The sequence below is a fragment of the Camelina sativa genome, chromosome 10, assembly GCF_030686135.1.
Source record: "Camelina sativa cultivar CO46 ecotype springtype chromosome 10, ASM3068613v1".
In the NCBI taxonomy this organism is placed as follows: Eukaryota; Viridiplantae; Streptophyta; class Magnoliopsida; order Brassicales; family Brassicaceae; genus Camelina; species Camelina sativa.
This window is the reverse complement of record NC_141889.1, coordinates 22,128,474-22,151,225: the sequence shown is the minus strand read 5'-3', so window position 1 is coordinate 22,151,225 and position 22,752 is coordinate 22,128,474. Positions and strand designations below refer to the sequence as shown.

General features: G+C 44.3%; 44 non-coding genes across 44 annotated transcripts; all 44 read right to left on the bottom strand.

Annotated features, from left to right (window-relative positions):
* Positions 1 to 322: 322 nt before the first annotated feature.
* LOC147937014 (5S ribosomal RNA) lies at positions 323 to 441 on the bottom strand. Its single transcript, XR_015569906.1, has one exon. It is a non-coding gene; the product is annotated as a 5S ribosomal RNA (ribosomal RNA).
* A 385-nt stretch (positions 442 to 826) lies between these two features.
* On the bottom strand, positions 827 to 945 carry LOC147937013 (5S ribosomal RNA). The gene has a single exon (XR_015569905.1). It is a non-coding gene; the product is annotated as a 5S ribosomal RNA (ribosomal RNA).
* Positions 946 to 1,340: 395 nt separating this feature from the next.
* On the bottom strand, positions 1,341 to 1,459 carry LOC147937012 (5S ribosomal RNA). The gene has a single exon (XR_015569904.1). It is a non-coding gene; the product is annotated as a 5S ribosomal RNA (ribosomal RNA).
* Positions 1,460 to 1,854: 395 nt separating this feature from the next.
* LOC147937011 (5S ribosomal RNA) lies at positions 1,855 to 1,973 on the bottom strand. Its single transcript, XR_015569541.1, has one exon. It is a non-coding gene; the product is annotated as a 5S ribosomal RNA (ribosomal RNA).
* Positions 1,974 to 2,358: 385 nt separating this feature from the next.
* Positions 2,359 to 2,477, bottom strand: LOC147937010 (5S ribosomal RNA). Its single transcript, XR_015569903.1, has one exon. It is a non-coding gene; the product is annotated as a 5S ribosomal RNA (ribosomal RNA).
* Positions 2,478 to 2,872: 395 nt separating this feature from the next.
* LOC147937009 (5S ribosomal RNA) lies at positions 2,873 to 2,991 on the bottom strand. Its single transcript, XR_015569902.1, has one exon. It is a non-coding gene; the product is annotated as a 5S ribosomal RNA (ribosomal RNA).
* Positions 2,992 to 3,386: 395 nt separating this feature from the next.
* Positions 3,387 to 3,505, bottom strand: LOC147937008 (5S ribosomal RNA). Its single transcript, XR_015569540.1, has one exon. It is a non-coding gene; the product is annotated as a 5S ribosomal RNA (ribosomal RNA).
* Positions 3,506 to 3,900: 395 nt separating this feature from the next.
* Positions 3,901 to 4,019, bottom strand: LOC147937007 (5S ribosomal RNA). Its single transcript, XR_015569901.1, has one exon. It is a non-coding gene; the product is annotated as a 5S ribosomal RNA (ribosomal RNA).
* Positions 4,020 to 4,404: 385 nt separating this feature from the next.
* LOC147937006 (5S ribosomal RNA) lies at positions 4,405 to 4,523 on the bottom strand. Its single transcript, XR_015569900.1, has one exon. It is a non-coding gene; the product is annotated as a 5S ribosomal RNA (ribosomal RNA).
* Positions 4,524 to 4,918: 395 nt separating this feature from the next.
* On the bottom strand, positions 4,919 to 5,037 carry LOC147937005 (5S ribosomal RNA). Its single transcript, XR_015569899.1, has one exon. It is a non-coding gene; the product is annotated as a 5S ribosomal RNA (ribosomal RNA).
* Positions 5,038 to 5,432: 395 nt separating this feature from the next.
* Positions 5,433 to 5,551, bottom strand: LOC147937004 (5S ribosomal RNA). The gene has a single exon (XR_015569539.1). It is a non-coding gene; the product is annotated as a 5S ribosomal RNA (ribosomal RNA).
* A 385-nt stretch (positions 5,552 to 5,936) lies between these two features.
* Positions 5,937 to 6,055, bottom strand: LOC147937003 (5S ribosomal RNA). The gene has a single exon (XR_015569898.1). It is a non-coding gene; the product is annotated as a 5S ribosomal RNA (ribosomal RNA).
* Positions 6,056 to 6,450: 395 nt separating this feature from the next.
* LOC147937002 (5S ribosomal RNA) lies at positions 6,451 to 6,569 on the bottom strand. Its single transcript, XR_015569896.1, has one exon. It is a non-coding gene; the product is annotated as a 5S ribosomal RNA (ribosomal RNA).
* A 385-nt stretch (positions 6,570 to 6,954) lies between these two features.
* On the bottom strand, positions 6,955 to 7,073 carry LOC147937001 (5S ribosomal RNA). Its single transcript, XR_015569895.1, has one exon. It is a non-coding gene; the product is annotated as a 5S ribosomal RNA (ribosomal RNA).
* Positions 7,074 to 7,468: 395 nt separating this feature from the next.
* Positions 7,469 to 7,587, bottom strand: LOC147937000 (5S ribosomal RNA). The gene has a single exon (XR_015569841.1). It is a non-coding gene; the product is annotated as a 5S ribosomal RNA (ribosomal RNA).
* A 395-nt stretch (positions 7,588 to 7,982) lies between these two features.
* LOC147936999 (5S ribosomal RNA) lies at positions 7,983 to 8,101 on the bottom strand. Its single transcript, XR_015569894.1, has one exon. It is a non-coding gene; the product is annotated as a 5S ribosomal RNA (ribosomal RNA).
* Positions 8,102 to 8,496: 395 nt separating this feature from the next.
* LOC147936998 (5S ribosomal RNA) lies at positions 8,497 to 8,615 on the bottom strand. Its single transcript, XR_015569569.1, has one exon. It is a non-coding gene; the product is annotated as a 5S ribosomal RNA (ribosomal RNA).
* Positions 8,616 to 9,000: 385 nt separating this feature from the next.
* On the bottom strand, positions 9,001 to 9,119 carry LOC147936997 (5S ribosomal RNA). The gene has a single exon (XR_015569893.1). It is a non-coding gene; the product is annotated as a 5S ribosomal RNA (ribosomal RNA).
* Positions 9,120 to 9,514: 395 nt separating this feature from the next.
* LOC147936996 (5S ribosomal RNA) lies at positions 9,515 to 9,633 on the bottom strand. The gene has a single exon (XR_015569892.1). It is a non-coding gene; the product is annotated as a 5S ribosomal RNA (ribosomal RNA).
* Positions 9,634 to 10,018: 385 nt separating this feature from the next.
* LOC147936995 (5S ribosomal RNA) lies at positions 10,019 to 10,137 on the bottom strand. Its single transcript, XR_015569890.1, has one exon. It is a non-coding gene; the product is annotated as a 5S ribosomal RNA (ribosomal RNA).
* A 395-nt stretch (positions 10,138 to 10,532) lies between these two features.
* On the bottom strand, positions 10,533 to 10,651 carry LOC147936994 (5S ribosomal RNA). The gene has a single exon (XR_015570029.1). It is a non-coding gene; the product is annotated as a 5S ribosomal RNA (ribosomal RNA).
* A 395-nt stretch (positions 10,652 to 11,046) lies between these two features.
* Positions 11,047 to 11,165, bottom strand: LOC147936993 (5S ribosomal RNA). Its single transcript, XR_015569795.1, has one exon. It is a non-coding gene; the product is annotated as a 5S ribosomal RNA (ribosomal RNA).
* A 385-nt stretch (positions 11,166 to 11,550) lies between these two features.
* On the bottom strand, positions 11,551 to 11,669 carry LOC147936992 (5S ribosomal RNA). The gene has a single exon (XR_015569889.1). It is a non-coding gene; the product is annotated as a 5S ribosomal RNA (ribosomal RNA).
* A 394-nt stretch (positions 11,670 to 12,063) lies between these two features.
* LOC147936991 (5S ribosomal RNA) lies at positions 12,064 to 12,182 on the bottom strand. The gene has a single exon (XR_015569365.1). It is a non-coding gene; the product is annotated as a 5S ribosomal RNA (ribosomal RNA).
* Positions 12,183 to 12,567: 385 nt separating this feature from the next.
* On the bottom strand, positions 12,568 to 12,686 carry LOC147936990 (5S ribosomal RNA). Its single transcript, XR_015569888.1, has one exon. It is a non-coding gene; the product is annotated as a 5S ribosomal RNA (ribosomal RNA).
* Positions 12,687 to 13,080: 394 nt separating this feature from the next.
* LOC147936989 (5S ribosomal RNA) lies at positions 13,081 to 13,199 on the bottom strand. The gene has a single exon (XR_015569887.1). It is a non-coding gene; the product is annotated as a 5S ribosomal RNA (ribosomal RNA).
* A 385-nt stretch (positions 13,200 to 13,584) lies between these two features.
* On the bottom strand, positions 13,585 to 13,703 carry LOC147936988 (5S ribosomal RNA). Its single transcript, XR_015569886.1, has one exon. It is a non-coding gene; the product is annotated as a 5S ribosomal RNA (ribosomal RNA).
* A 395-nt stretch (positions 13,704 to 14,098) lies between these two features.
* Positions 14,099 to 14,217, bottom strand: LOC147936987 (5S ribosomal RNA). Its single transcript, XR_015569884.1, has one exon. It is a non-coding gene; the product is annotated as a 5S ribosomal RNA (ribosomal RNA).
* A 385-nt stretch (positions 14,218 to 14,602) lies between these two features.
* On the bottom strand, positions 14,603 to 14,721 carry LOC147936986 (5S ribosomal RNA). The gene has a single exon (XR_015569883.1). It is a non-coding gene; the product is annotated as a 5S ribosomal RNA (ribosomal RNA).
* A 395-nt stretch (positions 14,722 to 15,116) lies between these two features.
* On the bottom strand, positions 15,117 to 15,235 carry LOC147936985 (5S ribosomal RNA). Its single transcript, XR_015569882.1, has one exon. It is a non-coding gene; the product is annotated as a 5S ribosomal RNA (ribosomal RNA).
* Positions 15,236 to 15,630: 395 nt separating this feature from the next.
* On the bottom strand, positions 15,631 to 15,749 carry LOC147936984 (5S ribosomal RNA). Its single transcript, XR_015569881.1, has one exon. It is a non-coding gene; the product is annotated as a 5S ribosomal RNA (ribosomal RNA).
* A 385-nt stretch (positions 15,750 to 16,134) lies between these two features.
* Positions 16,135 to 16,253, bottom strand: LOC147936983 (5S ribosomal RNA). The gene has a single exon (XR_015569880.1). It is a non-coding gene; the product is annotated as a 5S ribosomal RNA (ribosomal RNA).
* Positions 16,254 to 16,648: 395 nt separating this feature from the next.
* Positions 16,649 to 16,767, bottom strand: LOC147936982 (5S ribosomal RNA). The gene has a single exon (XR_015569879.1). It is a non-coding gene; the product is annotated as a 5S ribosomal RNA (ribosomal RNA).
* A 385-nt stretch (positions 16,768 to 17,152) lies between these two features.
* On the bottom strand, positions 17,153 to 17,271 carry LOC147936981 (5S ribosomal RNA). Its single transcript, XR_015569878.1, has one exon. It is a non-coding gene; the product is annotated as a 5S ribosomal RNA (ribosomal RNA).
* Positions 17,272 to 17,666: 395 nt separating this feature from the next.
* On the bottom strand, positions 17,667 to 17,785 carry LOC147936980 (5S ribosomal RNA). Its single transcript, XR_015569877.1, has one exon. It is a non-coding gene; the product is annotated as a 5S ribosomal RNA (ribosomal RNA).
* A 385-nt stretch (positions 17,786 to 18,170) lies between these two features.
* LOC147936979 (5S ribosomal RNA) lies at positions 18,171 to 18,289 on the bottom strand. The gene has a single exon (XR_015569876.1). It is a non-coding gene; the product is annotated as a 5S ribosomal RNA (ribosomal RNA).
* A 395-nt stretch (positions 18,290 to 18,684) lies between these two features.
* LOC147936978 (5S ribosomal RNA) lies at positions 18,685 to 18,803 on the bottom strand. Its single transcript, XR_015569875.1, has one exon. It is a non-coding gene; the product is annotated as a 5S ribosomal RNA (ribosomal RNA).
* A 395-nt stretch (positions 18,804 to 19,198) lies between these two features.
* Positions 19,199 to 19,317, bottom strand: LOC147936977 (5S ribosomal RNA). The gene has a single exon (XR_015569873.1). It is a non-coding gene; the product is annotated as a 5S ribosomal RNA (ribosomal RNA).
* Positions 19,318 to 19,712: 395 nt separating this feature from the next.
* LOC147936976 (5S ribosomal RNA) lies at positions 19,713 to 19,831 on the bottom strand. The gene has a single exon (XR_015569872.1). It is a non-coding gene; the product is annotated as a 5S ribosomal RNA (ribosomal RNA).
* A 395-nt stretch (positions 19,832 to 20,226) lies between these two features.
* On the bottom strand, positions 20,227 to 20,345 carry LOC147936975 (5S ribosomal RNA). The gene has a single exon (XR_015570028.1). It is a non-coding gene; the product is annotated as a 5S ribosomal RNA (ribosomal RNA).
* A 395-nt stretch (positions 20,346 to 20,740) lies between these two features.
* Positions 20,741 to 20,859, bottom strand: LOC147936974 (5S ribosomal RNA). The gene has a single exon (XR_015569871.1). It is a non-coding gene; the product is annotated as a 5S ribosomal RNA (ribosomal RNA).
* A 385-nt stretch (positions 20,860 to 21,244) lies between these two features.
* On the bottom strand, positions 21,245 to 21,363 carry LOC147936973 (5S ribosomal RNA). Its single transcript, XR_015569870.1, has one exon. It is a non-coding gene; the product is annotated as a 5S ribosomal RNA (ribosomal RNA).
* A 395-nt stretch (positions 21,364 to 21,758) lies between these two features.
* LOC147936972 (5S ribosomal RNA) lies at positions 21,759 to 21,877 on the bottom strand. Its single transcript, XR_015569869.1, has one exon. It is a non-coding gene; the product is annotated as a 5S ribosomal RNA (ribosomal RNA).
* Positions 21,878 to 22,272: 395 nt separating this feature from the next.
* On the bottom strand, positions 22,273 to 22,391 carry LOC147936971 (5S ribosomal RNA). Its single transcript, XR_015569868.1, has one exon. It is a non-coding gene; the product is annotated as a 5S ribosomal RNA (ribosomal RNA).
* Between the last annotated feature and the right edge of the window lie 361 nt (positions 22,392 to 22,752).

Sequence of the window (22,752 nt, the reverse complement as noted above, 5' to 3'; positions counted from 1 at the left end):
GATATCTGGACCAGTTTATTCACCTTGCACGTGCTTCCAACCGCGAAAAACAAGAGATTACCATATCCAAACATAATTTGGTATTCGTAGCTAATTGTGTCGCGATCACCGGAAAACATCCGAAACACCTTCAAACGTCAAAATTCGGCCTCCGGAATGGTCCAATGGTAAGAAGACCCATTGCCTTGCCAGAAACACTCTTGGGGCTTTCCGAAAAGGTATTATGGGTCGCGTGGTTCCTCACGATGTAAAAGTTACGACGTTATGTTTGTAATATATAGTCTTACGCAACAACCAAAAAAAAAAAAAAAAAAAAGAGGGAGGGATGCAACACGAGGACTTCCCGGGAGGTCACCCATCCTAGTACTACTCTCGCCCAAGCACGCTTAACTGCGGAGTTCTGATGGGATCCGGTGCATTAGTGCTGGTATGATCGCATCCGTTAGTATATATCATGCAATCGCATATATCGTTTTTTCAAAACTCAAGGGATCATTCAATGTGGGTCCCACTTGATATCTGGACCAGTTTATTCACCTTGCACGTGCTTCCAACCGCGAAAAACAAGAGATTACCATATCCAAACATAATTTGGTATTCGTAGCTAATTGTGTCGCGATCACCGGAAAACATCCGAAACACCTTCAAACGTCAAAATTCGGCCTCCGGAATGGTCCAATGGTAAGAAGACCCATTGCCTTGCCAGAAACACTCTTGGGGCTTTCCGAAAAGGTATTATGGGTCGCGTGGTTCCTCACGATGTAAAAGTTACGACGTTATGTTTGTAATATATAGTCTTACGCAACAACCAAAAAAAAAAGAGGGAGGGATGCAACACGAGGACTTCCCGGGAGGTCACCCATCCTAGTACTACTCTCGCCCAAGCACGCTTAACTGCGGAGTTCTGATGGGATCCGGTGCATTAGTGCTGGTATGATCGCATCCGTTAGTATATATCATGCAATCGCATATATCGTTTTTTGAAAACTCAAGGGATCATTCAATGTGGGTCCCACTTGATATCTGGACCAGTTTATTCACCTTGCACGTGCTTCCAACCGCGAAAAACAAGAGATTACCATATCCAAACATAATTTGGTATTCGTAGCTAATTGTGTCGCGATCACCGGAAAACATCCAAAACACCTTCAAACGTCAAAATTCGGCCTCCGGAATGGTCCAATGGTACGAAGACCCATTGGCTTGCCAGAAACACTCTTGGGGCTTTCCGAAAAGGTATTATGGGTCGCGTGGTTCCTCACGATGTAAAAGTTACGACGTTATGTTTGTAATATATAGTCTTACGCAACAACCAAAAAAAAAAAAAAAAAAAAGAGGGAGGGATGCAACACGAGGACTTCCCGGGAGGTCACCCATCCTAGTACTACTCTCGCCCAAGCACGCTTAACTGCGGAGTTCTGATGGGATCCGGTGCATTAGTGCTGGTATGATCGCATCCGTTAGTATATATCATGCAATCGCATATATCGTTTTTTCAAAACTCAAGGGATCATTCAATGTGGGTCCCACTTGATATCTGGACCAGTTTATTCACCTTGCACGTGCTTCCAACCGCGAAAAACAAGAGATTACCATATCCAAACATAATTTGGTATTCGTAGCTAATTGTGTCGCGATCACCGGAAAACATCCGAAACACCTTCAAACGTCAAAATTCGGCCTCCGGAATGGTCCAATGGTACGAAGACCCATTGGCTTGCCAGAAACACTCTTGGGGCTTTCCGAAAAGGTATTATGGGTCGCGTGGTTCCTCACGATGTAAAAGTTACGACGTTATGTTTGTAATATATAGTCTTACGCAACAACCAAAAAAAAAAAAAAAAAAAAGAGGGAGGGATGCAACACGAGGACTTCCCGGGAGGTCACCCATCCTAGTACTACTCTCGCCCAAGCACGCTTAACTGCGGAGTTCTGATGGGATCCGGTGCATTAGTGCTGCTATGATCGCATCCGTTAGTATATATCATGCAATCGCATATATCGTTTTTTGAAAACTCAAGGGATCATTCAATGTGGGTCCCACTTGATATCTGGACCAGTTTATTCACCTTGCACGTGCTTCCAACCGCGAAAAACAAGAGATTACCATATCCAAACATAATTTGGTATTCGTAGCTAATTGTGTCGCGATCACCGGAAAACATCCGAAACACCTTCAAACGTCAAAATTCGGCCTCCGGAATGGTCCAATGGTAAGAAGACCCATTGCCTTGCCAGAAACACTCTTGGGGCTTTCCGAAAAGGTATTATGGGTCGCGTGGTTCCTCACGATGTAAAAGTTACGACGTTATGTTTGTAATATATAGTCTTACGCAACAACCAAAAAAAAAAGAGGGAGGGATGCAACACGAGGACTTCCCGGGAGGTCACCCATCCTAGTACTACTCTCGCCCAAGCACGCTTAACTGCGGAGTTCTGATGGGATCCGGTGCATTAGTGCTGGTATGATCGCATCCGTTAGTATATATCATGCAATCGCATATATCGTTTTTTCAAAACTCAAGGGATCATTCAATGTGGGTCCCACTTGATATCTGGACCAGTTTATTCACCTTGCACGTGCTTCCAACCGCGAAAAACAAGAGATTACCATATCCAAACATAATTTGGTATTCGTAGCTAATTGTGTCGCGATCACCGGAAAACATCCAAAACACCTTCAAACGTCAAAATTCGGCCTCCGGAATGGTCCAATGGTACGAAGACCCATTGGCTTGCCAGAAACACTCTTGGGGCTTTCCGAAAAGGTATTATGGGTCGCGTGGTTCCTCACGATGTAAAAGTTACGACGTTATGTTTGTAATATATAGTCTTACGCAACAACCAAAAAAAAAAAAAAAAAAAAGAGGGAGGGATGCAACACGAGGACTTCCCGGGAGGTCACCCATCCTAGTACTACTCTCGCCCAAGCACGCTTAACTGCGGAGTTCTGATGGGATCCGGTGCATTAGTGCTGGTATGATCGCATCCGTTAGTATATATCATGCAATCGCATATATCGTTTTTTCAAAACTCAAGGGATCATTCAATGTGGGTCCCACTTGATATCTGGACCAGTTTATTCACCTTGCACGTGCTTCCAACCGCGAAAAACAAGAGATTACCATATCCAAACATAATTTGGTATTCCTAGCTAATTGTGTCGCGATCACCGGAAAACATCCGAAACACCTTCAAACGTCAAAATTCGGCCTCCGGAATGGTCCAATGGTACGAAGACCCATTGGCTTGCCAGAAACACTCTTGGGGCTTTCCGAAAAGGTATTATGGGTCGCGTGGTTCCTCACGATGTAAAAGTTACGACGTTATGTTTGTAATATATAGTCTTACGCAACAACCAAAAAAAAAAAAAAAAAAAAGAGGGAGGGATGCAACACGAGGACTTCCCGGGAGGTCACCCATCCTAGTACTACTCTCGCCCAAGCACGCTTAACTGCGGAGTTCTGATGGGATCCGGTGCATTAGTGCTGCTATGATCGCATCCGTTAGTATATATCATGCAATCGCATATATCGTTTTTTGAAAACTCAAGGGATCATTCAATGTGGGTCCCACTTGATATCTGGACCAGTTTATTCACCTTGCACGTGCTTCCAACCGCGAAAAACAAGAGATTACCATATCCAAACATAATTTGGTATTCGTAGCTAATTGTGTCGCGATCACCGGAAAACATCCGAAACACCTTCAAACGTCAAAATTCGGCCTCCGGAATGGTCCAATGGTAAGAAGACCCATTGCCTTGCCAGAAACACTCTTGGGGCTTTCCGAAAAGGTATTATGGGTCGCGTGGTTCCTCACGATGTAAAAGTTACGACGTTATGTTTGTAATATATAGTCTTACGCAACAACCAAAAAAAAAAAAAAAAAAAAGAGGGAGGGATGCAACACGAGGACTTCCCGGGAGGTCACCCATCCTAGTACTACTCTCGCCCAAGCACGCTTAACTGCGGAGTTCTGATGGGATCCGGTGCATTAGTGCTGGTATGATCGCATCCGTTAGTATATATCATGCAATCGCATATATCGTTTTTTCAAAACTCAAGGGATCATTCAATGTGGGTCCCACTTGATATCTGGACCAGTTTATTCACCTTGCACGTGCTTCCAACCGCGAAAAACAAGAGATTACCATATCCAAACATAATTTGGTATTCGTAGCTAATTGTGTCGCGATCACCGGAAAACATCCGAAACACCTTCAAACGTCAAAATTCGGCCTCCGGAATGGTCCAATGGTAAGAAGACCCATTGCCTTGCCAGAAACACTCTTGGGGCTTTCCGAAAAAGTATTATGGGTCGCGTGGTTCCTCACGATGTAAAAGTTACGACGTTATGTTTGTAATATATAGTCTTACGCAACAACCAAAAAAAAAAGAGGGAGGGATGCAACACGAGGACTTCCCGGGAGGTCACCCATCCTAGTACTACTCTCGCCCAAGCACGCTTAACTGCGGAGTTCTGATGGGATCCGGTGCATTAGTGCTGGTATGATCGCATCCGTTAGTATATATCATGCAATCGCATATATCGTTTTTTGAAAACTCAAGGGATCATTCAATGTGGGTCCCACTTGATATCTGGACCAGTTTATTCACCTTGCACGTGCTTCCAACCGCGAAAAACAAGAGATTACCATATCCAAACATAATTTGGTATTCGTAGCTAATTGTGTCGCGATCACCGGAAAACATCCAAAACACCTTCAAACGTCAAAATTCGGCCTCCGGAATGGTCCAATGGTACGAAGACCCATTGGCTTGCCAGAAACACTCTTGGGGCTTTCCGAAAAGGTATTATGGGTCGCGTGGTTCCTCACGATGTAAAAGTTACGACGTTATGTTTGTAATATATAGTCTTACGCAACAACCAAAAAAAAAAAAAAAAAAAAGAGGGAGGGATGCAACACGAGGACTTCCCGGGAGGTCACCCATCCTAGTACTACTCTCGCCCAAGCACGCTTAACTGCGGAGTTCTGATGGGATCCGGTGCATTAGTGCTGGTATGATCGCATCCGTTAGTATATATCATGCAATCGCATATATCGTTTTTTCAAAACTCAAGGGATCATTCAATGTGGGTCCCACTTGATATCTGGACCAGTTTATTCACCTTGCACGTGCTTCCAACCGCGAAAAACAAGAGATTACCATATCCAAACATAATTTGGTATTCGTAGCTAATTGTGTCGCGATCACCGGAAAACATCCGAAACACCTTCAAACGTCAAAATTCGGCCTCCGGAATGGTCCAATGGTACGAAGACCCATTGGCTTGCCAGAAACACTCTTGGGGCTTTCCGAAAAGGTATTATGGGTCGCGTGGTTCCTCACGATGTAAAAGTTACGACGTTATGTTTGTAATATATAGTCTTACGCAACAACCAAAAAAAAAAAAAAAAAAAAGAGGGAGGGATGCAACACGAGGACTTCCCGGGAGGTCACCCATCCTAGTACTACTCTCGCCCAAGCACGCTTAACTGCGGAGTTCTGATGGGATCCGGTGCATTAGTGCTGCTATGATCGCATCCGTTAGTATATATCATGCAATCGCATATATCGTTTTTTGAAAACTCAAGGGATCATTCAATGTGGGTCCCACTTGATATCTGGACCAGTTTATTCACCTTGCACGTGCTTCCAACCGCGAAAAACAAGAGATTACCATATCCAAACATAATTTGGTATTCGTAGCTAATTGTGTCGCGATCACCGGAAAACATCCGAAACACCTTCAAACGTCAAAATTCGGCCTCCGGAATGGTCCAATGGTAAGAAGACCCATTGCCTTGCCAGAAACACTCTTGGGGCTTTCCGAAAAGGTATTATGGGTCGCGTGGTTCCTCACGATGTAAAAGTTACGACGTTATGTTTGTAATATATAGTCTTACGCAACAACCAAAAAAAAAAGAGGGAGGGATGCAACACGAGGACTTCCCGGGAGGTCACCCATCCTAGTACTACTCTCGCCCAAGCACGCTTAACTGCGGAGTTCTGATGGGATCCGGTGCATTAGTGCTGGTATGATCGCATCCGTTAGTATATATCATGCAATCGCATATATCGTTTTTTCAAAACTCAAGGGATCATTCAATGTGGGTCCCACTTGATATCTGGACCAGTTTATTCACCTTGCACGTGCTTCCAACCGCGAAAAACAAGAGATTACCATATCCAAACATAATTTGGTATTCGTAGCTAATTGTGTCGCGATCACCGGAAAACATCCGAAACACCTTCAAACGTCAAAATTCGGCCTCCGGAATGGTCCAATGGTACGAAGACCCATTGGCTTGCCAGAAACACTCTTGGGGCTTTCCGAAAAGGTATTATGGGTCGCGTGGTTCCTCACGATGTAAAAGTTACGACGTTATGTTTGTAATATATAGTCTTACGCAACAACAAAAAAAAAAAAAAAAAAAAAGAGGGAGGGATGCAACACGAGGACTTCCCGGGAGGTCACCCATCCTAGTACTACTCTCGCCCAAGCACGCTTAACTGCGGAGTTCTGATGGGATCCGGTGCATTAGTGCTGGTATGATCGCATCCGTTAGTATATATCATGCAATCGCATATATCGTTTTTTGAAAACTCAAGGGATCATTCAATGTGGGTCCCACTTGATATCTGGACCAGTTTATTCACCTTGCACGTGCTTCCAACCGCGAAAAACAAGAGATTACCATATCCAAACATAATTTGGTATTCGTAGCTAATTGTGTCGCGATCACCGGAAAACATCCGAAACACCTTCAAACGTCAAAATTCGGCCTCCGGAATGGTCCAATGGTAAGAAGACCCATTGCCTTGCCAGAAACACTCTTGGGGCTTTCCGAAAAGGTATTATGGGTCGCGTGGTTCCTCACGATGTAAAAGTTACGACGTTATGTTTGTAATATATAGTCTTACGCAACAACCAAAAAAAAAAGAGGGAGGGATGCAACACGAGGACTTCCCGGGAGGTCACCCATCCTAGTACTACTCTCGCCCAAGCACGCTTAACTGCGGAGTTCTGATGGGATCCGGTGCATTAGTGCTGGTATGATCGCATCCGTTAGTATATATCATGCAATCGCATATATCGTTTTTTCAAAACTCAAGGGATCATTCAATGTGGGTCCCACTTGATATCTGGACCAGTTTATTCACCTTGCACGTGCTTCCAACCGCGAAAAACAAGAGATTACCATATCCAAACATAATTTGGTATTCGTAGCTAATTGTGTCGCGATCACCGGAAAACATCCAAAACACCTTCAAACGTCAAAATTCGGCCTCCGGAATGGTCCAATGGTACGAAGACCCATTGGCTTGCCAGAAACACTCTTGGGGCTTTCCGAAAAGGTATTATGGGTCGCGTGGTTCCTCACGATGTAAAAGTTACGACGTTATGTTTGTAATATATAGTCTTACGCAACAACCAAAAAAAAAAAAAAAAAAAAGAGGGAGGGATGCAACACGAGGACTTCCCAGGAGGTCACCCATCCTAGTACTACTCTCGCCCAAGCACGCTTAACTGCGGAGTTCTGATGGGATCCGGTGCATTAGTGCTGGTATGATCGCATCCGTTAGTATATATCATGCAATCGCATATATCGTTTTTTCAAAACTCAAGGGATCATTCAATGTGGGTCCCACTTGATATCTGGACCAGTTTATTCACCTTGCACGTGCTTCCAACCGCGAAAAACAAGAGATTACCATATCCAAACATAATTTGGTATTCGTAGCTAATTGTGTCGCGATCACCGGAAAACATCCGAAACACCTTCAAACGTCAAAATTCGGCCTCCGGAATGGTCCAATGGTACGAAGACCCATTGCCTTGCCAGAAACACTCTTGGGGCTTTCCGAAAAGGTATTATGGGTCGCGTGGTTCCTCACGATGTAAAAGTTACGACGTTATGTTTGTAATATATAGTCTTACGCAACAACCAAAAAAAAAAAAAAAAAAAAGAGGGAGGGATGCAACACGAGGACTTCCCGGGAGGTCACCCATCCTAGTACTACTCTCGCCCAAGCACGCTTAACTGCGGAGTTCTGATGGGATCCGGTGCATTAGTGCTGGTATGATCGCATCCGTTAGTATATATCATGCAATCGCATATATCGTTTTTTCAAAACTCAAGGGATCATTCAATGTGGGTCCCACTTGATATCTGGACCAGTTTATTCACCTTGCACGTGCTTCCAACCGCGAAAAACAAGAGATTACCATATCCAAACATAATTTGGTATTCGTAGCTAATTGTGTCGCGATCACCGGAAAACATCCGAAACACCTTCAAACGTCAAAATTCGGCCTCCGGAATGGTCCAATGGTACGAAGACCCATTGGCTTGCCAGAAACACTCTTGGGGCTTTCCGAAAAGGTATTATGGGTCGCGTGGTTCCTCACGATGTAAAAGTTACGACGTTATGTTTGTAATATATAGTCTTACGCAACAACCAAAAAAAAAAAAAAAAAAAAGAGGGAGGGATGCAACACGAGGACTTCCCGGGAGGTCACCCATCCTAGTACTACTCTCGCCCAAGCACGCTTAACTGCGTAGTTCTGATGGGATCCGGTGCATTAGTGCTGGTATGATCGCATCCGTTAGTATATATCATGCAATCGCATATATCGTTTTTTGAAAACTCAAGGGATCATTCAATGTGGGTCCCACTTGATATCTGGACCAGTTTATTCACCTTGCACGTGCTTCCAACCGCGAAAAACAAGAGATTACCATATCCAAACATAATTTGGTATTCGTAGCTAATTGTGTCGCGATCACCGGAAAACATCCGAAACACCTTCAAACGTCAAAATTCGGCCTCCGGAATGGTCCAATGGTAAGAAGACCCATTGCCTTGCCAGAAACACTCTTGGGGCTTTCCGAAAAGGTATTATGAGTCGCGTGGTTCCTCACGATGTAAAAGTTACGACGTTATGTTTGTAATATATAGTCTTACGCAACAACCAAAAAAAAAAGAGGGAGGGATGCAACACGAGGACTTCCCGGGAGGTCACCCATCCTAGTACTACTCTCGCCCAAGCACGCTTAACTGCGGAGTTCTGATGGGATCCGGTGCATTAGTGCTGGTATGATCGCATCCGTTAGTATATATCATGCAATCGCATATATCGTTTTTTCAAAACTCAAGGGATCATTCAATGTGGGTCCCACTTGATATCTGGACCAGTTTATTCACCTTGCACGTGCTTCCAACCGCGAAAAACAAGAGATTACCATATCCAAACATAATTTGGTATTCGTAGCTAATTGTGTCGCGATCACCGGAAAACATCCGAAACACCTTCAAACGTCAAAATTCGGCCTCTGGAATGGTCCAATGGTACGAAGACCCATTGCCTTGCCAGAAACACTCTTGGGGCTTTCCGAAAAGGTATTATGGGTCGCGTGGTTCCTCACGATGTAAAAGTTACGACGTTATGTTTGTAATATATAGTCTTACGCAACAACCAAAAAAAAAAAAAAAAAAAAGAGGGAGGGATGCAACACGAGGACTTCCCGGGAGGTCACCCATCCTAGTACTACTCTCGCCCAAGCACGCTTAACTGCGGAGTTCTGATGGGATCCGGTGCATTAGTGCTGGTATGATCGCATCCGTTAGTATATATCATGCAATCGCATATATCGTTTTTTGAAAACTCAAGGGATCATTCAATGTGGGTCCCACTTGATATCTGGACCAGTTTATTCACCTTGCACGTGCTTCCAACCGCGAAAAACAAGAGATTACCATATCCAAACATAATTTGGTATTCGTAGCTAATTGTGTCGCGATCACCGGAAAACATCCGAAACACCTTCAAACGTCAAAATTCGGCCTCCGGAATGGTCCAATGGTAAGAAGACCCATTGCCTTGCCAGAAACACTCTTGGGGCTTTCCGAAAAGGTATTATGAGTCGCGTGGTTCCTCACGATGTAAAAGTTACGACGTTATGTTTGTAATATATAGTCTTACGCAACAACCAAAAAAAAAAGAGGGAGGGATGCAACACGAGGACTTCCCGGGAGGTCACCCATCCTAGTACTACTCTCGCCCAAGCACGCTTAACTGCGGAGTTCTGATGGGATCCGGTGCATTAGTGCTGGTATGATCGCATCCGTTAGTATATATCATGCAATCGCATATATCGTTTTTTCAAAACTCAAGGGATCATTCAATGTGGGTCCCACTTGATATCTGGACCAGTTTATTCACCTTGCACGTGCTTCCAACCGCGAAAAACAAGAGATTACCATATCCAAACATAATTTGGTATTCGTAGCTAATTGTGTCGCGATCACCGGAAAACATCCGAAACACCTTCAAACGTCAAAATTCGGCCTCTGGAATGGTCCAATGGTACGAAGACCCATTGCCTTGCCAGAAACACTCTTGGGGCTTTCCGAAAAGGTATTATGGGTCGCGTGGTTCCTCACGATGTAAAAGTTACGACGTTATGTTTGTAATATATAGTCTTACGCAACAACCAAAAAAAAAAAAAAAAAAAAGAGGGAGGGATGCAACACGAGGACTTCCCGGAAGGTCACCCATCCTAGTACTACTCTCGCCCAAGCACGCTTAACTGCGGAGTTCTGATGGGATCCGGTGCATTAGTGCTGGTATGATCGCATCCGTTAGTATATATCATGCAATCGCATATATCGTTTTTTCAAAACTCAAGGGATCATTCAATGTGGGTCCCACTTGATATCTGGACCAGTTTATTCACCTTGCACGTGCTTCCAACCGCGAAAAACAAGAGATTACCATATCCAAACATAATTTGGTATTCGTAGCTAATTGTGTCGCGATCACCGGAAAACATCCGAAACACCTTCAAACGTCAAAATTCGGCCTCCGGAATGGTCCAATGGTACGAAGACCCATTGGCTTGCCAGAAACACTCTTGGGGCTTTCCGAAAAGGTATTATGGGTCGCGTGGTTCCTCACGATGTAAAAGTTACGACGTTATGTTTGTAATATATAGTCTTACGCAACAACCAAAAAAAAAAAAAAAAAAAAGAGGGAGGGATGCAACACGAGGACTTCCCAGGAGGTCACCCATCCTAGTACTACTCTCGCCCAAGCACGCTTAACTGCGGAGTTCTGATGGGATCCGGTGCATTAGTGCTGGTATGATCGCATCCGTTAGTATATATCATGCAATCGCATATATCGTTTTTTGAAAACTCAAGGGATCATTCAATGTGGGTCCCACTTGATATCTGGACCAGTTTATTCACCTTGCACGTGCTTCCAACCGCGAAAAACAAGAGATTACCATATCCAAACATAATTTGGTATTCGTAGCTAATTGTGTCGCGATCACCGGAAAACATCCGAAACACCTTCAAACGTCAAAATTCGGCCTCCGGAATGGTCCAATGGTAAGAAGACCCATTGCCTTGCCAGAAACACTCTTGGGGCTTTCCGAAAAGGTATTATGGGTCGCGTGGTTCCTCACGATGTAAAAGTTACGACGTTATGTTTGTAATATATAGTCTTACGCAACAACCAAAAAAAAAAGAGGGAGGGATGCAACACGAGGACTTCCCGGGAGGTCACCCATCCTAGTACTACTCTCGCCCAAGCACGCTTAACTGCGGAGTTCTGATGGGATCCGGTGCATTAGTGCTGGTATGATCGCATCCGTTAGTATATATCATGCAATCGCATATATCGTTTTTTCAAAACTCAAGGGATCATTCAATGTGGGTCCCACTTGATATCTGGACCAGTTTATTCACCTTGCACGTGCTTCCAACCGCGAAAAACAAGAGATTACCATATCCAAACATAATTTGGTATTCGTAGCTAATTGTGTCGCGATCACCGGAAAACATCCGAAACACCTTCAAACGTCAAAATTCGGCCTCCGGAATGGTCCAATGGTACGAAGACCCATTGCCTTGCCAGAAACACTCTTGGGGCTTTCCGAAAAGGTATTATGGGTCGCGTGGTTCCTCACGATGTAAAAGTTACGACGTTATGTTTGTAATATATAGTCTTACGCAACAACCAAAAAAAAAAAAAAAAAAAGAGGGAGGGATGCAACACGAGGACTTCCTGGGAGGTCACCCATCCTAGTACTACTCTCGCCCAAGCACGCTTAACTGCGGAGTTCTGATGGGATCCGGTGCATTAGTGCTGGTATGATCGCATCCGTTAGTATATATCATGCAATCGCATATATCGTTTTTTCAAAACTCAAGGGATCATTCAATGTGGGTCCCACTTGATATCTGGACCAGTTTATTCACCTTGCACGTGCTTCCAACCGCGAAAAACAAGAGATTACCATATCCAAACATAATTTGGTATTCGTAGCTAATTGTGTCGCGATCACCGGAAAACATCCGAAACACCTTCAAACGTCAAAATTCGGCCTCCGGAATGGTCCAATGGTAAGAAGACCCATTGCCTTGCCAGAAACACTCTTGGGGCTTTCCGAAAAGGTATTATGGGTCGCGTGGTTCCTCACGATGTAAAAGTTACGACGTTATGTTTGTAATATATAGTCTTACGCAACAACCAAAAAAAAAAGAGGGAGGGATGCAACACGAGGACTTCCCGGGAGGTCACCCATCCTAGTACTACTCTCGCCCAAGCACGCTTAACTGCGGAGTTCTGATGGGATCCGGTGCATTAGTGCTGGTATGATCGCATCCGTTAGTATATATCATGCAATCGCATATATCGTTTTTTCAAAACTCAAGGGATCATTCAATGTGGGTCCCACTTGATATCTGGACCAGTTTATTCACCTTGCACGTGCTTCCAACCGCGAAAAACAAGAGATTACCATATCCAAACATAATTTGGTATTCGTAGCTAATTGTGTCGCGATCACCGGAAAACATCCGAAACACCTTCAAACGTCAAAATTCGGCCTCCGGAATGGTCCAATGGTACGAAGACCCATTGCCTTGCCAGAAACACTCTTGGGGCTTTCCGAAAAGGTATTATGGGTCGCGTGGTTCCTCACGATGTAAAAGTTACGACGTTATGTTTGTAATATATAGTCTTACGCAACAACCAAAAAAAAAAAAAAAAAAAGAGGGAGGGATGCAACACGAGGACTTCCCGGGAGGTCACCCATCCTAGTACTACTCTCGCCCAAGCACGCTTAACTGCGGAGTTCTGATGGGATCCGGTGCATTAGTGCTGGTATGATCGCATCCGTTAGTATATATCATGCAATCGCATATATCGTTTTTTCAAAACTCAAGGGATCATTCAATGTGGGTCCCACTTGATATCTGGACCAGTTTATTCACCTTGCACGTGCTTCCAACCGCGAAAAACAAGAGATTACCATATCCAAACATAATTTGGTATTCGTAGCTAATTGTGTCGCGATCACCGGAAAACATCCGAAACACCTTCAAACGTCAAAATTCGGCCTCCGGAATGGTCCAATGGTAAGAAGACCCATTGCCTTGCCAGAAACACTCTTGGGGCTTTCCGAAAAGGTATTATGGGTCGCGTGGTTCCTCACGATGTAAAAGTTACGACGTTATGTTTGTAATATATAGTCTTACGCAACAACCAAAAAAAAAAGAGGGAGGGATGCAACACGAGGACTTCCCGGGAGGTCACCCATCCTAGTACTACTCTCGCCCAAGCACGCTTAACTGCGGAGTTCTGATGGGATCCGGTGCATTAGTGCTGGTATGATCGCATCCGTTAGTATATATCATGCAATCGCATATATCGTTTTTTCAAAACTCAAGGGATCATTCAATGTGGGTCCCACTTGATATCTGGACCAGTTTATTCACCTTGCACGTGCTTCCAACCGCGAAAAACAAGAGATTACCATATCCAAACATAATTTGGTATTCGTAGCTAATTGTGTCGCGATCACCGGAAAACATCCGAAACACCTTCAAACGTCAAAATTCGGCCTCCGGAATGGTCCAATGGTACGAAGACCCATTGCCTTGCCAGAAACACTCTTGGGGCTTTCCGAAAAGGTATTATGGGTCGCGTGGTTCCTCACGATGTAAAAGTTACGACGTTATGTTTGTAATATATAGTCTTACGCAACAACCAAAAAAAAAAAAAAAAAAAAGAGGGAGGGATGCAACACGAGGACTTCCCGGGAGGTCACCCATCCTAGTACTACTCTCGCCCAAGCACGCTTAACTGCGGAGTTCTGATGGGATCCGGTGCATTAGTGCTGGTATGATCGCATCCGTTAGTATATATCATGCAATCGCATATATCGTTTTTTCAAAACTCAAGGGATCATTCAATGTGGGTCCCACTTGATATCTGGACCAGTTTATTCACCTTGCACGTGCTTCCAACCGCGAAAAACAAGAGATTACCATATCCAAACATAATTTGGTATTCGTAGCTAATTGTGTCGCGATCACCGGAAAACATCCGAAACACCTTCAAACGTCAAAATTCGGCCTCCGGAATGGTCCAATGGTAAGAAGACCCATTGCCTTGCCAGAAACACTCTTGGGGCTTTCCGAAAAGGTATTATGGGTCGCGTGGTTCCTCACGATGTAAAAGTTACGACGTTATGTTTGTAATATATAGTCTTACGCAACAACCAAAAAAAAAAGAGGGAGGGATGCAACACGAGGACTTCCCGGGAGGTCACCCATCCTAGTACTACTCTCGCCCAAGCACGCTTAACTGCGGAGTTCTGATGGGATCCGGTGCATTAGTGCTGGTATGATCGCATCCGTTAGTATATATCATGCAATCGCATATATCGTTTTTTCAAAACTCAAGGGATCATTCAATGTGGGTCCCACTTGATATCTGGACCAGTTTATTCACCTTGCACGTGCTTCCAACCGCGAAAAACAAGAGATTACCATATCCAAACATAATTTGGTATTCGTAGCTAATTGTGTCGCGATCACCGGAAAACATCCGAAACACCTTCAAACGTCAAAATTCGGCCTCCGGAATGGTCCAATGGTACGAAGACCCATTGCCTTGCCAGAAACACTCTTGGGGCTTTCCGAAAAGGTATTATGGGTCGCGTGGTTCCTCACGATGTAAAAGTTACGACGTTATGTTTGTAATATATAGTCTTACGCAACAACCAAAAAAAAAAAAAAAAAAAAGAGGGAGGGATGCAACACGAGGACTTCCCGGGAGGTCACCCATCCTAGTACTACTCTCGCCCAAGCACGCTTAACTGCGGAGTTCTGATGGGATCCGGTGCATTAGTGCTGGTATGATCGCATCCGTTAGTATATATCATGCAATCGCATATATCGTTTTTTCAAAACTCAAGGGATCATTCAATGTGGGTCCCACTTGATATCTGGACCAGTTTATTCACCTTGCACGTGCTTCCAACCGCGAAAAACAAGAGATTACCATATCCAAACATAATTTGGTATTCGTAGCTAATTGTGTCGCGATCACCGGAAAACATCCGAAACACCTTCAAACGTCAAAATTCGGCCTCCGGAATGGTCCAATGGTACGAAGACCCATTGGCTTGCCAGAAACACTCTTGGGGCTTTCCGAAAAGGTATTATGGGTCGCGTGGTTCCTCACGATGTAAAAGTTACGACGTTATGTTTGTAATATATAGTCTTACGCAACAACCAAAAAAAAAAAAAAAAAAAAGAGGGAGGGATGCAACACGAGGACTTCCCGGGAGGTCACCCATCCTAGTACTACTCTCGCCCAAGCACGCTTAACTGCGGAGTTCTGATGGGATCCGGTGCATTAGTGCTGGTATGATCGCATCCGTTAGTATATATCATGCAATCGCATATATCGTTTTTTGAAAACTCAAGGGATCATTCAATGTGGGTCCCACTTGATATCTGGACCAGTTTATTCACCTTGCACGTGCTTCCAACCGCGAAAAACAAGAGATTACCATATCCAAACATAATTTGGTATTCGTAGCTAATTGTGTCGCGATCACCGGAAAACATCCGAAACACCTTCAAACGTCAAAATTCGGCCTCCGGAATGGTCCAATGGTAAGAAGACCCATTGCCTTGCCAGAAACACTCTTGGGGCTTTCCGAAAAGGTATTATGGGTCGCGTGGTTCCTCACGATGTAAAAGTTACGACGTTATGTTTGTAATATATAGTCTTACGCAACAACCAAAAAAAAAAGAGGGAGGGATGCAACACGAGGACTTCCCGGGAGGTCACCCATCCTAGTACTACTCTCGCCCAAGCACGCTTAACTGCGGAGTTCTGATGGGATCCGGTGCATTAGTGCTGGTATGATCGCATCCGTTAGTATATATCATGCAATCGCATATATCGTTTTTTCAAAACTCAAGGGATCATTCAATGTGGGTCCCACTTGATATCTGGACCAGTTTATTCACCTTGCACGTGCTTCCAACCGCGAAAAACAAGAGATTACCATATCCAAACATAATTTGGTATTCGTAGCTAATTGTGTCGCGATCACCGGAAAACATCCGAAACACCTTCAAACGTCAAAATTCGGCCTCCGGAAAGGTCCAATGGTACGAAGACCCATTGGCTTGCCAGAAACACTCTTGGGGCTTTCCGAAAAGGTATTATGGGTCGCGTGGTTCCTCACGATGTAAAAGTTACGACGTTATGTTTGTAATATATAGTCTTACGCAACAACCAAAAAAAAAAAAAAAAAAAAGAGGGAGGGATGCAACACGAGGACTTCCCGGGAGGTCACCCATCCTAGTACTACTCTCGCCCAAGCACGCTTAACTGCGGAGTTCTGATGGGATCCGGTGCATTAGTGCTGGTATGATCGCATCCGTTAGTATATATCATGCAATCGCATATATCGTTTTTTCAAAACTCAAGGGATCATTCAATGTGGGTCCCACTTGATATCTGGACCAGTTTATTCACCTTGCACGTGCTTCCAACCGCGAAAAACAAGAGATTACCATATCCAAACATAATTTGGTATTCGTAGCTAATTGTGTCGCGATCACCGGAAAACATCCGAAACACCTTCAAACGTCAAAATTCGGCCTCCGGAATGGTCCAATGGTAAGAAGACCCATTGCCTTGCCAGAAACACTCTTGGGGCTTTCCGAAAAGGTATTATGGGTCGCGTGGTTCCTCACGATGTAAAAGTTACGACGTTATGTTTGTAATATATAGTCTTACGCAACAACCAAAAAAAAAAGAGGGAGGGATGCAACACGAGGACTTCCCGGGAGGTCACCCATCCTAGTACTACTCTCGCCCAAGCACGCTTAACTGCGGAGTTCTGATGGGATCCGGTGCATTAGTGCTGGTATGATCGCATCCGTTAGTATATATCATGCAATCGCATATATCGTTTTTTCAAAACTCAAGGGATCATTCAATGTGGGTCCCACTTGATATCTGGACCAGTTTATTCACCTTGCACGTGCTTCCAACCGCGAAAAACAAGAGATTACCATATCCAAACATAATTTGGTATTCGTAGCTAATTGTGTCGCGATCACCGGAAAACATCCGAAACACCTTCAAACGTCAAAATTCGGCCTCCGGAATGGTCCAATGGTACGAAGACCCATTGCCTTGCCAGAAACACTCTTGGGGCTTTCCGAAAAGGTATTATGGGTCGCGTGGTTCCTCACGATGTAAAAGTTACGACGTTATGTTTGTAATATATAGTCTTACGCAACAACCAAAAAAAAAAAAAAAAAAAAGAGGGAGGGATGCAACACGAGGACTTCCCGGGAGGTCACCCATCCTAGTACTACTCTCGCCCAAGCACGCTTAACTGCGGAGTTCTGATGGGATCCGGTGCATTAGTGCTGGTATGATCGCATCCGTTAGTATATATCATGCAATCGCATATATCGTTTTTTCAAAACTCAAGGGATCATTCAATGTGGGTCCCACTTGATATCTGGACCAGTTTATTCACCTTGCACGTGCTTCCAACCGCGAAAAACAAGAGATTACCATATCCAAACATAATTTGGTATTCGTAGCTAATTGTGTCGCGATCACCGGAAAACATCCGAAACACCTTCAAACGTCAAAATTCGGCCTCCGGAATGGTCCAATGGTAAGAAGACCCATTGCCTTGCCAGAAACACTCTTGGGGCTTTCCGAAAAGGTATTATGGGTCGCGTGGTTCCTCACGATGTAAAAGTTACGACGTTATGTTTGTAATATATAGTCTTACGCAACAACCAAAAAAAAAAGAGGGAGGGATGCAACACGAGGACTTCCCGGGAGGTCACCCATCCTAGTACTACTCTCGCCCAAGCACGCTTAACTGCGGAGTTCTGATGGGATCCGGTGCATTAGTGCTGGTATGATCGCATCCGTTAGTATATATCATGCAATCGCATATATCGTTTTTTCAAAACTCAAGGGATCATTCAATGTGGGTCCCACTTGATATCTGGACCAGTTTATTCACCTTGCACGTGCTTCCAACCGCGAAAAACAAGAGATTACCATATCCAAACATAATTTGGTATTCGTAGCTAATTGTGTCGCGATCACCGGAAAACATCCGAAACACCTTCAAACGTCAAAATTCGGCCTCCGGAATGGTCCAATGGTACGAAGACCCATTGCCTTGCCAGAAACACTCTTGGGGCTTTCCGAAAAGGTATTATGGGTCGCGTGGTTCCTCACGATGTAAAAGTTACGACGTTATGTTTGTAATATATAGTCTTACGCAACAACCAAAAAAAAAAAAAAAAAAAAGAGGGAGGGATGCAACACGAGGACTTCCCGGGAGGTCACCCATCCTAGTACTACTCTCGCCCAAGCACGCTTAACTGCGGAGTTCTGATGGGATCCGGTGCATTAGTGCTGGTATGATCGCATCCGTTAGTATATATCATGCAATCGCATATATCGTTTTTTCAAAACTCAAGGGATCATTCAATGTGGGTCCCACTTGATATCTGGACCAGTTTATTCACCTTGCACGTGCTTCCAACCGCGAAAAACAAGAGATTACCATATCCAAACATAATTTGGTATTCGTAGCTAATTGTGTCGCGATCACCGGAAAACATCCGAAACACCTTCAAACGTCAAAATTCGGCCTCCGGAATGGTCCAATGGTACGAAGACCCATTGCCTTGCCAGAAACACTCTTGGGGCTTTCCGAAAAGGTATTATGGGTCGCGTGGTTCCTCACGATGTAAAAGTTACGACGTTATGTTTGTAATATATAGTCTTACGCAACAACCAAAAAAAAAAAAAAAAAAAAGAGGGAGGGATGCAACACGAGGACTTCCCGGGAGGTCACCCATCCTAGTACTACTCTCGCCCAAGCACGCTTAACTGCGGAGTTCTGATGGGATCCGGTGCATTAGTGCTGGTATGATCGCATCCGTTAGTATATATCATGCAATCGCATATATCGTTTTTTCAAAACTCAAGGGATCATTCAATGTGGGTCCCACTTGATATCTGGACCAGTTTATTCACCTTGCACGTGCTTCCAACCGCGAAAAACAAGAGATTACCATATCCAAACATAATTTGGTATTCGTAGCTAATTGTGTCGCGATCACCGGAAAACATCCGAAACACCTTCAAACGTCAAAATTCGGCCTCCGGAATGGTCCAATGGTACGAAGACCCATTGCCTTGCCAGAAACACTCTTGGGGCTTTCCGAAAAGGTATTATGGGTCGCGTGGTTCCTCACGATGTAAAAGTTACGACGTTATGTTTGTAATATATAGTCTTACGCAACAACCAAAAAAAAAAAAAAAAAAAAGAGGGAGGGATGCAACACGAGGACTTCCCGGGAGGTCACCCATCCTAGTACTACTCTCGCCCAAGCACGCTTAACTGCGGAGTTCTGATGGGATCCGGTGCATTAGTGCTGGTATGATCGCATCCGTTAGTATATATCATGCAATCGCATATATCGTTTTTTCAAAACTCAAGGGATCATTCAATGTGGGTCCCACTTGATATCTGGACCAGTTTATTCACCTTGCACGTGCTTCCAACCGCGAAAAACAAGAGATTACCATATCCAAACATAATTTGGTATTCGTAGCTAATTGTGTCGCGATCACCGGAAAACATCCGAAACACCTTCAAACGTCAAAATTCGGCCTCCGGAATGGTCCAATGGTACGAAGACCCATTGCCTTGCCAGAAACACTCTTGGGGCTTTCCGAAAAGGTATTATGGGTCGCGTGGTTCCTCACGATGTAAAAGTTACGACGTTATGTTTGTAATATATAGTCTTACGCAACAACCAAAAAAAAAAAAAAAAAAAAGAGGGAGGGATGCAACACGAGAACTTCCCGGGAGGTCACCCATCCTAGTACTACTCTCGCCCAAGCACGCTTGACTGCGGAGTTCTGATGGGATCCGGTGCATTAGTGCTGGTATGATCGCATCCGTTAGTATATATCATGCAATCGCATATATCGTTTTTTCAAAACTCAAGGGATCATTCAATGTGGGTCCCACTTGATATCTGGACCAGTTTATTCACCTTGCACGTGCTTCCAACCGCGAAAAACAAGAGATTACCATATCCAAACATAATTTGGTATTCGTAGCTAATTGTGTCGCGATCACCGGAAAACATCCGAAACAACTTCAAACGTCAAAATTCGGCCTCCGGAATGGTCCAATGGTACGAAGACCCATTGCCTTGCCAGAAACACTCTTGGGGCTTTCCGAAAAGGTATTATGGGTCGCGTGGTTCCTCACGATGTAAAAGTTACGACGTTATGTTTGTAATATATAGTCTTACGCAACAACCAAAAAAAAAAAAAAAAAAAAGAGGGAGGGATGCAACACGAGGACTTCCCGGGAGGTCACCCATCCTAGTACTACTCTCGCCCAAGCACGCTTAACTGCGGAGTTCTGATGGGATCCGGTGCATTAGTGCTGGTATGATCGCATCCGTTAGTATATATCATGCAATCGCATATATCGTTTTTTCAAAACTCAAGGGATCATTCAATGTGGGTCCCACTTGATATCTGGACCAGTTTATTCACCTTGCACGTGCTTCCAACCGCGAAAAACAAGAGATTACCATATCCAAACATAATTTGGTATTCGTAGCTAATTGTGTCGCGATCACCGGAAAACATCCGAAACACCTTCAAACGTCAAAATTCGGCCTCCGGAATGGTCCAATGGTAAGAAGACCCATTGCCTTGCCAGAAACACTCTTGGGGCTTTCCGAAAAGGTATTATGGGTCGCGTGGTTCCTCACGATGTAAAAGTTACGACGTTATGTTTGTAATATATAGTCTTACGCAACAACCAAAAAAAAAAGAGGGAGGGATGCAACACGAGGACTTCCCGGGAGGTCACCCATCCTAGTACTACTCTCGCCCAAGCACGCTTAACTGCGGAGTTCTGATGGGATCCGGTGCATTAGTGCTGGTATGATCGCATCCGTTAGTATATATCATGCAATCGCATATATCGTTTTTTCAAAACTCAAGGGATCATTCAATGTGGGTCCCACTTGATATCTGGACCAGTTTATTCACCTTGCACGTGCTTCCAACCGCGAAAAACAAGAGATTACCATATCCAAACATAATTTGGTATTCGTAGCTAATTGTGTCGCGATCACCGGAAAACATCCGAAACACCTTCAAACGTCAAAATTCGGCCTCCGGAATGGTCCAATGGTACGAAGACCCATTGCCTTGCCAGAAACACTCTTGGGGCTTTCCGAAAAGGTATTATGGGTCGCGTGGTTCCTCACGATGTAAAAGTTACGACGTTATGTTTGTAATATATAGTCTTACGCAACAACCAAAAAAAAAAAAAAAAAAAAGAGGGAGGGATGCAACACGAGGACTTCCCGGGAGGTCACCCATCCTAGTACTACTCTCGCCCAAGCACGCTTAACTGCGGAGTTCTGATGGGATCCGGTGCATTAGTGCTGGTATGATCGCATCCGTTAGTATATATCATGCAATCGCATATATCGTTTTTTCAAAACTCAAGGGATCATTCAATGTGGGTCCCACTTGATATCTGGACCAGTTTATTCACCTTGCACGTGCTTCCAACCGCGAAAAACAAGAGATTACCATATCCAAACATAATTTGGTATTCGTAGCTAATTGTGTCGCGATCACCGGAAAACATCCGAAACACCTTCAAACGTCAAAATTCGGCCTCCGGAATGGTCCAATGGTACGAAGACCCATTGCCTTGCCAGAAACACTCTTGGGGCTTTCCGAAAAGGTATTATGGGTCGCGTGGTTCCTCACGATGTAAAAGTTACGACGTTATGTTTGTAATATATAGTCTTACGCAACAACCAAAAAAAAAAAAAAAAAAAAGAGGGAGGGATGCAACACGAGGACTTCCCGGGAGGTCACCCATCCTAGTACTACTCTCGCCCAAGCACGCTTAACTGCGGAGTTCTGATGGGATCCGGTGCATTAGTGCTGGTATGATCGCATCCGTTAGTATATATCATGCAATCGCATATATCGTTTTTTGAAAACTCAAGGGATCATTCAATGTGGGTCCCACTTGATATCTGGACCAGTTTATTCACCTTGCACGTGCTTCCAACCGCGAAAAACAAGAGATTACCATATCCAAACATAATTTGGTATTCGTAGCTAATTGTGTCGCGATCACCGGAAAACATCCGAAACACCTTCAAACGTCAAAATTCGGCCTCCGGAATGGTCCAATGGTACGAAGACCCATTGCCTTGCCAGAAACACTCTTGGGGCTTTCCGAAAAGGTATTATGGGTCGCGTGGTTCCTCACGATGTAAAAGTTACGACGTTATGTTTGTAATATATAGTCTTACG